The sequence below is a fragment of the Muntiacus reevesi genome, chromosome 4 (genome assembly GCF_963930625.1).
Source record: "Muntiacus reevesi chromosome 4, mMunRee1.1, whole genome shotgun sequence".
Taxonomy (NCBI): Eukaryota; Metazoa; Chordata; class Mammalia; order Artiodactyla; family Cervidae; genus Muntiacus; species Muntiacus reevesi.
This window is the reverse complement of record NC_089252.1, coordinates 171229541-171241646: the sequence shown is the minus strand read 5'-3', so window position 1 is coordinate 171241646 and position 12106 is coordinate 171229541.

Sequence of the window (12106 nt, the reverse complement as noted above, 5' to 3'; positions counted from 1 at the left end):
ACCAAATAAATTAATTAAATTAAAAAAGAAAGTGTGATCTATAGTCAACAGAAAAATCAGACAATAAAAACAGAGTATTGTTTGGCTAAGTCCCTTTGCTGTTCCCCTGAAACTATCACAACATTGCTTGCTAATTAGCTATACCACATACAAAACTAAAAGTTTTTAAATAAAGAAAGAAAAATAGACCCCAAAATGACAGCATTTATGAAATTAATGGGTAAGAATTTTTCACTATCTATTATAAGTTCAAGAAAAAAGAAAACCAAAAATAAAGTGAGGAAAGAAATAGAGATGACAAAAAAAAAAAAAAGAAATAGAGACTACAAAAAAGAAATGGAAAAAATACTGTTATGGCTAAGAGCAAATTAAACAATGCAATTAAAAATCAGTGATCTTGAAGGCAAAGAAAAAACTGTCTAAAGTTAAGCAGAGAAAGAAAACAAAGCTGGCAGGGGGATAAATAGAGCCTCAGTTACCCATTGGACAATATCAAGTATTCTACCATATATATGATTTGGAGAAACATAAAAGAATATTTGAAGAAATAATGGCAAAAAAAAAATTCACCACATTTATTGAAGAAAATATCAACACACCCAGATCCAAAAAGTTTGATGAACTACAAGCAGTATAAACACAAAGAAAATGATACCAACGCATAGTATTGACAAAATTGCTGAAAACCAATGATGAACCAGAGATCAAATTGCCAACATCTACTGGATCATAGAAAAAACAAGAGAATTCCAGAAAATATCAACTTCTGTTTTATTGATCACACCAAAGCCTTTGACTATGTAGATCACCACAAACTGGAAAATTCTTCAAGAGATGGAAATACCAGACCACCTGACTTACCTCCTGAGAAATCTGTATGCAGGTCAAGAAGCAACAGTTAAAACTGGCCAGGGAACAACAGATTTGTTCCAAATTGGGAAAGGAATGCATCAAGGCTGTATATTGTCACCCTGCTTATTTAACTTATATGCAGAGTACATCATGCAAAATGCCAGGCTAGATGAAGCACAAGCTGGAATCAAGATTGCCAGGAGAAATATCAATAATCTCAGATATGCAAATGATACCACTCTTATGGCAAAAAGTGAAGAAGGACTAAAGAGCCTCTTGATGAAAGTGAAAGAGGAGAGTGAAAAAACTGGCTTAAAACTCAGCATTCAAAAAGCAAAGATCATGGCATCTGGTCCCATCACTCCATGGCAAATAGATGGGGAAACAATGGAAACAGCGACAGACTTTATTTTTGGGGGGGCTCCAAAATCACCACAGATGGTGAGTGCAGCCATGAAATTAAAAGACGCTTACTCCTTGGAAGAAAAGTTATGACTAACCTAGACAGCATATTAAAATGCAGAGACAGTACTTTGCCAACAAAGGTCCATCTCGTCAAGGCTATGGTTTTTTCAGTAGTCATGTATGGATGTGAGAGTTGGACTATAAAGAAAGCTGAGCACTGAAGAATAGATGCTTTTGAACTGTGGTGTTGGAGAAGACTCTTGTGAGTCCCTTGGATCCAAGGAGATCCAACCAGTCCATCCAGAGGAGATCAGCTCTGAGTGTTCATTGGAAGGACTGATGCTGAAGCTGAAATTCCAATACTTTGGCCACCTGATGCAAAGAACTGAGTCATTGGAAAAGACCCTGATCCTGGGAAAGATTGAAGGCAGGAGAAGAGGACGACAGAGGATGAGATGGCTGGATGGCATCACCGACTCGATGGACATGAGTTTGAGTAAACTCCGGAAGTTGGTGATGGACAGGGAAATCTGGCACGCTTCAGTCTGTGGGGTCTCAAAGAGTCGGACATGACTGAGTGACTGAACTGAACTGAACTGAATGATAAAAATGACATCTGAACAAAAGCCAGAGGAAAAGATCATTATATATATGGAAGCAAATATAAGAATATCCATTAACTCTGAATCGAAACAATGCAAGACAGAAAACAGTGGAACAATGCCTTTAAAGTACTAAGTGAAAAAGGTGTCAATCTAGAATTCTATACCCAGTGGAAATATCCACCAAAAAATAAAGACAAAAGATAATTTTAACACAAATGCAAGTTGGAAAAAAAAAGTATCACTTACATACAAGAAACGTTAAAGGAAGTTCTTAAAGTTGAAGAAAGAAGACACCAAGTGGAAACAGATCTATACAACAGAATTAAAGGCATGGAAATAGCAAACATATGGACAGATCCAAAAGGCATTTTAAAAATTGTTTAGAGTTCCCTGGAGGACTACAGTTTATGACTCAATGCTTTCATTGCTGTGGCCCACGTTTAGTCCTTGGTTGAGGAAATAAGATCCTGCAAGCCACACAGCATGCCAAAAAAAGAACTGTTTAAAAATAAACTCTTTAAGACAAAAATAGTAATAATGTACAATGGGCTATAATATATGTAGAAGTAAAATATATGACAACAATAGTAAAAAGAATGGGAGAAGGAAAAATGGAAATACACTTTTGTAAATTTTTCCATTACATGTGAACTCATATAATATTATTTGAACATAGACTACAATAAGTTAAAGATATATATGGTAAACTCTAGAGTAACTACTGAAAAAATTTTAAATATTTAATTAATAATAGATAAAATGAAATACTAAAAATACTCAATCTAAGGTCAGCAGGAAAATAAAGGTGCAAAAATAGATACAACAAGTACCGTGGTTGGGAAACTTAAACCTAGCCATATCAACTGGAATTGTCTGTTTATGGACTTTGCCCATTTTTCTACTGGAGAGGTTGTCTTTTTGCATTGATCTGCAAGAGCTTTTTGTGTAACAAAATATAAATCCTTTGTTATATATGTTTTCTGCCTTTAATGTTATGCTCACAAAATCTTTCCCTGCCCAAAATAGATAACATTTTGACAAGGCAGATGAGAATAGTATAAACTTAAATAAATGTGGACTCAGAAAACTAAAAATAGACTTATAATATGATCCAGCAATCCCACTCCTGGACATATAATTCAAAAAGACACGTGCAACCTTATGTTCATAGAGACATCATTCACAATAACCAGAATATGGACGGAACCTACGTCTATCACCATCTGAATGGATGAAGAATATGTGGTACTGGAGGATTTCCTTGATGGTCAGTGGTTAAAAATTCACCTGCCAATGCCGGGACACAGGTTCAACCCCAGGACTAGGAAGATCCCACGTACCTCGGGGCAATGAAACCCAGGCATCACAGCTACTGCAGCCAAAACGCCCCAGAGCCCACGCTCCAGAGCAGGGGAAGCCAGGGCACAGCAGCCAGAGAAACCCGCCTACAGCAGTGAACACCCAGCATGGCAGGAAAAAGGTACAAACTACAAGAATATATTGTGAAGCACAGGGGATATAGCCCGTAATTTATTATAACTACAAATGGAGCATGACATTTTAAAATTGTGAAGCACTATGTTGTACACCTGGAACTAATATAATGTTATAAATCAACTATGCCTTGATAAAATGAAAAAAGTTTAAAAAATTATAATAAATAAATAAAATGAAAAAAGTTATTGCTCACAATTCTAGAAGCTGGAAATCTGAGATCAGGAAGCCAGCATGATCAAGTAAGTTTCCTTTCCCAAGTCTCAGATTTCTTGTTTCCTCACATAGTGAAAAGGGCTTGGGAGTTTTGTGGAGTCTCTTATATAAGAACGTTAGTCCCGTTCGTGATTGTCTGGGTCATGAAGATCTTTTTTCGTATAGTTCTTCTGTGTAGCCTTGCCACCTCTTCTTAATATCTTCTGCTTCTGTTAGGTTCATACCATTTCTGTCCTTTATTGTGCCCATCTTTGCATGATATGCCCCCTTGGTATCTCTAATTTTCTTGAAGAGATCTCTAGTCTTTCCCATTCTATCGTTTTCCTCTATTTCTTTGCACTGATCACTGAGGAAGGCTTTCTTATCTCTCCTTGCTATTCTTTGCAACTCTGCATTCAAATGGGTATACCTTTCTTTCCTTTTCTCCTTTGCTTTTCACTTCTCTTCTTTTCACAGCTATTTGTAAGACCTCTTCAGACAGCTATTTTGCTTTTTTACATTTCTATTTTTGGGGATGGCCTTGATCCCTGCCTCCTATACAATCTCATGAACCTCCTATATTTCTACATAATTCTTCAGGCACTCTGTCTATCAGATCTAATCCCTTGAATCGATTTCTCACTTCCACTGTAAGGGATTTGATTTAGGTCGTACCGGAATGGTCTAGTGGTTTTCCCCACTTTCTTCAATTTCAGTCTGAATTTGAAAATAAGGAATTCATGATCTGAGCCACAGTCAGCTCCCTATCTTGTTTTTACTGGGTGTAAGAGCTTCTCCATCTTTGGCTGCAAAGAATATAATCAATCTGATTTCGGTGTTGACCATCTGATGATGCCCATGTGTGGAGTCTTCTCTTGTGTTTGTTGGAAGAGGGTGTTTGCTATGACCAGTGAGTTCTCTTGGCAAAACTCTATTAGCCTTTGCCCTGCTTCATTCCCTCCTCCAAGGCCAAGTCTGCCTGTTACTCCAGGTGTTTCCTGACTTCCTACCTTTGCATTCCAGTCCCCTAGAATGAAAAGGACATCTTTTTTGGGTGTTACTTCTAGAAGGTCTTATAGGTCTTCATAAAACAGTTCAACTTCAGCTTCCTCAGCATTACTGGTCGGGGCACAGACTTGGATTACTGTGTTATTGAATGGTTTGCCTTGGAAATGAACAGAGACCATTCTGTTGTTTTTGAAATTGCATCCAAGTACTGCATTTCAGACTCTTTTGTTGACTATGACGGCTACTCCATTTCTTCTAAGGGATTCCTGCCCATAGTAGTAGATATAATGGTCATCTGAGTTAAATTCACCCATTCCAGTGCATTTTAGTTCACTGATTCCTAAAATGTCGGCGTTCACTCTTGCCATCTCCTGTTTGACCACGTCCAATTTGCCTTGATTCATGGACCTAACGTTCCAGGTTCCTATGCGATATTGCTCTTTACAGCATCAGACTTTACTTCTATCACAGTCACATCCACAACTGGGTGTTGTTTTTGCTTTGGCTCCATCTCTTCATTCTTTCTGGAGTTATTTCTCCACTGATCTCCGGTAGCACATTGAGCATCTACCAACCTGGGAACTTCATCTTTCAGTGTCCTTTTTGCTTTAGGAAAAAAAATAGGCCTTAAAAAAAGTTAGTGGATGTGATGGAATTCCAGTTGAGCTATTTCAAACCCTAAAAGATGATGCTGTGAAAGTGCTGTACTCAATATGCCAGCAAATCTGGAAATCTCAGCAGTGGCCACAGGACTGGAAAAGGTCAGTTTTCATTCCAATCCCAAAGAAAGGCAATGCCAGAGAATGCTCAAACTACCGCACAGTTACACCCGTCTCACACGCTAGTAAAGTAATGCTCAAAATTCTGCAAGTGAGGCTTCAACAGTACATGAACCATGAACTTCCAGATATTCAAACTGGTTTTAGAAAAGGCAGAAGAACCAGAGATCAAATTGCCAACATCCACTGGATCATCAAAAAAGCAAGACAGTTCCAGAAAAACATCTACTTCTGCTTTATTGACTATGCCAAAGCCTTTGACTGTGTGAATCACAACAAACTGTGGAAAATTCTTAAAGAGATGGTAATACCAGACCACCTGACCTGCCTCTTGAGAAATCTGTATGCAGGTCAGGAAGCAACAGTTAGAACTGGACATGGAACAACAGACTGGTTCCAAATTGGGAAAGACGTGTGTCAAGGCTGTATATTGTCACCTTGTTTATTTAACTTATATGCAGAGTACATCATGAGAAACGCTGGGCTGGAAGAAGCACAAGCTGGAATCAAGATTGCCGGGAGAAATACCAATAACCTCAGATATGCAGATGACACCACCTTTATGGCAGAAAGTGAAGAAGGACTAAAGAGCCTCTTAATGAAAGTGAAAGAGGAGAGTAAAAAATTTGGCTAAAAACTTAACATTCAGAAAACTAAGATCATGGCATATGGTTCCATCACTTCATGGCAAATAGATGGAGAAACAGTGGAAACAGTGACAGACTTTATTTTGGGGGGCTCCATAATCACTGCAGATGGTAACTGTAGCCATGAAATTAAAAGATGCTTGCTCCTTGGAAGAAAAGTTATGACCAACCTAGATAGCATATTAAAAAGCAGAGACATTACTTTGCTAACAAAGGTCCGTCTAGTCAAGGCTATGGTTTTTCCAGTAGTCATGTATAGATGTAAGAGTTGGACTATAAAGAAAGCTGAGTGCTGAAAAATCGATGCTTTTGAACTGTGGTGTTGGAGAAGACTCTTGAGAGTCCCTTGGACTGCAAAGAGATCCAACCAGTCCATCCTAAAGGAAATCAGTCCTGAATATTCATTGGAAAGGCTGATGCTGAAGCTGAAACCCCAATACTTTGGCCACCTCATGGGAAGAGCTGACTCATTTGAACAGACTCTGATGTTGGGAAAGATTGAGGGCAGGAGGAGAAGGGGACGACAGAGGATGAGATGGCTGGATGGCATCACTGACTCAATGTACATGAGTTTGAGTAAACTCTAGGAGTTGGTGATGGACAGGGAGGCCTGGTGTGCTGCAGTCCATGCGGTCGCAAAGAGTTGGACACAACTGAGCTACTGAACTGAACTGAACTAGCCCCATTCATGAGAACTCCACCCTCATAACCTAATCACCTCCCAAAGGTCTCACCTCCTAATACCCTTTGGGGGTTAGGATTTCAACATATGAATTTGGGGTGATATGAACATTCGGACCATAGCCACTGTTTTGATTATTTGATGAAGGAGCTTGGTCTCCATTAGGTAGATAAACGGGAAATGACCAAAGATTGTTGTCTGATGAAATGATACCATCAGTGTTAGGCTTAGGGGAAGTAAATCTTTTTGAAGAACAAAGTGTGTGGAACTGATTGGGGAAGTGGGTGGTAGAGAGATCTAAGTTGGAGATTAGTTAGTGTGTTTTTGCAGTAGCTCAGACAAGTAGTGACTAAGATACCTAGATAAGGATAAAAATTATATGACTGTTGTAAAAACCAATAGCCTCAGGCTACTTTCAGTGTTTGGAGATACTGGACAGGCCTATCTTATAGATGGTTTGGTTAGAGAAAGAGTAGGAATTATTAACACAGAGGTAATTATTGAAATCACAGGAGTAAATTAAGTCACCAGTACAGCAGAACTTTGTGGATTTCTAGAATGTTGGAGGGCTCCTATTCATCCTTCCAGACTTAGCCTAAGTATCTTCTCTGAGGAACCTTCCCTAATTACCACCGTCCTGTCTTCACCCGTACAGTTGACTTAGGAATACCTTCTTGGCTTCCACAGCAATCTGTGTGTGACCCTAACATAGTATAGTTCGAACTTTGTTATTGTTGAGTGTCTGCCTGTTTTTCTTGAGGTTCTAGAAAGGAGGTACCAAAACTTATCCAGCTTTGGATTCTCCTCTCCTACAGAAGTCTTTTCGAAAATGTCTGCTGAGTGTAACCAAATACCATGTCTTGCTGCTTTCCCAAGGAAGCAACATCTCTCTCCCCACCTCTCAGTCAATTCTTTTATTAATACCCCCCACCCAGCCAATTATCTGTTTGGGGGTATAATCTCCATCCCTTCCACTGCAGTTCAGCATCTTCTTTCAACTCCAGGGGAGACTGAAAAGCTTTACTGTTTCTTTTGAGAGAAGGCATTGCTGCTGCTACTAAGTCGCTTCAGTCGTGTCCGACTCTGTGCAACCCCATAGATGGCAGCCCACCAGGCTCCTCCATCCATGGGATTCTCCAGGCAAGGATACTGGAGTAGGTTCCCATTGCCTTCTCCTGAGAGAGGGCATTACTGATCGAAAAAATCTATCCTCCCCATCCCAGCTTCTCTATCTTCCTCAATTTGTAGCACGAAGTGAGAGTTGGGGAGGGAAGGGAGATCTATATACCCCCATCCTGGAGTGCATGGAGCCCAAAGAGAAAAGACTTTCTAGCTGAGTAAAGGTATCTGTTAACTTCAAAACAAGCTGGAGTCTAGGGACATGATAACTTGCAAACACTGGCTCCCCACAATACCACCTAGTGGACAGTAAGAAACTAAGACATGGATTCTGAGCCTGTGAGGATACAAGACCAACCCTAAAATAATTCACTTCTGGATCCCGAGAAGAGAATCTTTGTTATTCACATATTAGGACAGAGGATTCATCTGCAAGGAGGGAAAAAAGTGCTAAACAAATAGTAATATAGTTTCAGCATTAAAAAGAAAGCCAGGAGGCTTCCCGGGTGGCCCAGTGGTAAAGAATCCGCCTGCTAATGCAGGGGACATAGGTTTGATCCCTGGTGTGGGAAGGTCCTACATGCCTCAGAGCAGCTAAGCCCTTGAGCGTGTGCCCTGAGCCAGGAGCTGCAACTAATGCGTCCAAGCGCCTCGGTCACGGAAGCCCAAGCGCCTAGAGCCCTTGCTCTTTCACACGAAAAACCAGAAGGAAAGTGTGTGATGCCTGAGCCCCTCAGCATTAATTTTATTAGTGATTTTAAAATTTATTTCCTTGCAAACCAATGTAAGGAAAGTATCTTACATTCTAACCCAATGCTCAGATGAAACAAAATTATCATGAGATATATTTACTCTTGTTAGGCGTCAGTCTCTGCTCTTTTCTATTATGTTCTATTTAAGAAAAAATACTGGCCACAAGTTTCTAAATTGATTTCATAACCCACTTACTTATGTACAAATTTAGAAAAACACAAACTTATGTACAAATTTTCATCCTATATCAAGTGATTAACACTGATTTTATATAAGGAAATGTGCTCTGGCAAAGCTGAAAGCAAATTTACCACATACTTTTCATGCTGCCAAGCGTTTGTACTTACTTGCTCTCCCCTACCTTTCTTGAGATGCTAGTCATGATCTTCTTTAAGATCTAACTCCACCATTTAGCCTCCCCATCCTCCACAGTCAGAATAGCTTCTTTCTTAGCTCTCCCTCAACTCGTTACTGATACCTCTACCACTGCACATTAGATTTGACTAGTACTTAGTGATTTACATGACTGGTGCAAAAGTAGTTGCAGTTTCAGGCCATGAGTTTTAAATCATTATAGCTAGGCTCAAACACATCTTTATTAATCAAAATAGGAATCATTACAATCAACACATTTTTGTCAATGAAAAATAAGTTTTTTATTCCTGTACTGTCAAAATCTACGCTTTGAGATTCGATGAACTCTTGAAAAGCATTTTCTGCATGTTGCTGGTTGTGGAAACAATTTCCCTGCAAAAAATTATGGAGATGCGTGAAGAAATGGTAGTTGGTTGGTGAGAGGTCAGATGAATATAATGGATGAGGTGAATCTTCATAACCCAATTTGTTCAAATTTTGAAGCACTGGTTGTGTGACGTGCAGTCGGGCATTGTTTTGGAGAAGAACTGGGCCTTTTCTGTTGACTGGTGCCAGCTGTAGACTCGTAGTTACCAGTGCATTTCACCAATTTGCTAAGCATGCTTCTCAGGTATAATGGTTTCACCAGGATTCAGAAAGCTGTAGTGGATCAGACCAGCCGCAGACCACCAAAGAGTGACCATGACCTTTTTTTGGTGCAAGTTGAGCTTTGAGAAGTGCTCTGGAGCTTCTTCTCAATCCAACCACCGAGCTAGTTGTCCCCGGTTGTTGTATAAAATCCTCTTTTTGCTGCATGTCATAATCCAACTGCGAAATGCTTAGCTGCTGTTATGTAGAATAAGAGAAGACAACACTTACTTGTGGTCACTCATGGGGCACCCACTTATCGAGCTTTTCCGACTTGCTCTCCAACTTGCTTCAAATGCCAGATGACCTCAGAATGGTCCACGTTGCATTCTTTGGCAACTTCTCATGTAGTTGTAAGAAGATCACCTTCGATGATCCTTTCATTTGGTCGTTGTCAACTTCTGATGGCCAGCCACTGCACTCCTCATCTTTGAGGCTCTCGTCTCCTTTGCAAAACTTGTTGAACCACCACTGCGCTATACGTTCGTTAGCAGTTCCTGGGTCAAACGTGTTGTTGGTGTTGTGAGTTATCTTGCTTCTTTATAACCCATTTTGAACTAGAAAATTGCTCGAATTTGCTTTTTGTCTAATATCATTTCTATAGTCTAAAATATATATAAAATAAACAAGTAATAAGTCATTAGCAAAAAAAACATAAAGTGAGAAATGCACATTAGCATGATTATAACATAACCACATTTATTTAAGAATGTATTCCAATATCAAACAGTAAAGTTCAACAATGCAAAAACCACAATTACATTTGCACCAACGTTAATACACTGTGCTCATAACTGCCTCTCTCTAAACTAGCCCAATGATTAAGATCCAACAAATAATCAAAATAAACTTTAACCAAACCAAAGATCCAGGATATTTAAAGGTTTACTGTGAGAAATCCTGTTGCAAAGCAAATAGCCTCTCCCTATAATAGTTTTGAGAACATAGGGACTTTCCGGGTTGCCGAGTGGTTAGGAGTCCAGGCCCTCACTGTCACGGCCTGGGTTCAACCCCTGCTCAGGCAACTGAGATTTCACAAGCCACGTGGCATGGCCAAAATAAAATTCTTAAAGTATAGATTCCTCTATAACCTATGAATTTACAAATCATCAAACACCTACTTATAAGTTAATTAAATCTTATTTAAAATCTTCATAATTGTGGGGGCCTTGGCTCAGAGGTTAAAGTGTCTGCTTGCAATGCGGGAGACCCGGGTTTGATCCCTGGGTCGGAAAGATCCGCTGGAGAAAGAAATGGCAACCCACTCCAGTATTGTTGCCTGGGAAATCCCACAGATGGAGGAGCCTGGTGGCCTACAGTCCACAGGGTCGCAAAGGGTCGGACACGACTGAGCGACTTCACTTTCACTTTACAAGGGGACTTGGGCTTTGGTCTCACACTGAGGTGGCCAGTCAAGTTCTCATTAACCTCTCAGATGTGCAAGGCACAAATTTTCCCTCATCTTCTGTTTCTCCACAAGGCTTGTGGCTTCATTCGTTCAGCCAAATATTTGAGAATTCACTACATTAGGCATTGGGATGCAATGATAATAAACACAAGCCTAATGCTCCAGGAGCGCATGATCTAATGAGGAGGAGGACAGCTAACAAGAAAATAAGTGTGACAGCACAATGTAATAAATGGCATTATAAACGCTAAGGGTGGAGTGTTAAGGAAGGGAATTAAGACACCTAGAGGGCTTCCCTGGTGGTCCGGTGATTAAGACTCTGGGTTTCCACTGCATGGGGTATGGGCTTGGTTCCTGGTCAGGGAACTAAGATCCTGGATGCAAAAAAAAAAAAAAAGATCCCTAAATTAATATTTGAGGGTAACGGAAGTCTTGCCAGGCAAGATAACATTTAGGCAGAGATCCAGAGGTTAAGAAAGAATTGATTAAAGAGAAGGGATCAGCGAGAGTATTCTTGGCAGAGGAGCTACCAGGGACAAAGGACTACGCTCAGAGAGAATACGGCTCATCCGATGGACTGAAAGCAGTTCAGCGAATTGAAGCCGTTTGACCGGGGTTAAGGAATGGCAAGAAATAAGGCCGGATTGAGTGGGACCTTAACAGTTAAGCTAAGAACTTTTGAACTCTTCAGATAGTTCATTAAGGCTGACTTCCCTTCTATTCTGGTAGTTGGCTAGAAAGATTGGGCTAAGTGAATGTATGGAAATCAGAGGATATGTGAAAATTAAGTGACAGCTTAATTTCGGCTGTAAATTCCTCTTCTTATTTGCCCCACAATGCCATCTTGGGGTGGCATCTAACAAGGTAAAATTTCAAAAGAGCTGTCCTGGGACTTCCCTGGTGTTCCAGCAGTTAGGACTTGCTGCTTTCACTGCCGCAGCCCAGGCTCAATCCCTGATTGACGATTTTCAGAAATAAACAGTAAGGGAGATACTGGGGCCCCACTGCTAGGCAGCACAATGATGGTAATATATGCAAATTAATATCAAATAAATTTGTTCTAAGTTCCATTTTATTATAACACTAATTTCTGTCCACTGAAGTCTGACAAGCATGTACCTAAGTCAGTGTTGCTAATTCGGTGATACATGAAATTT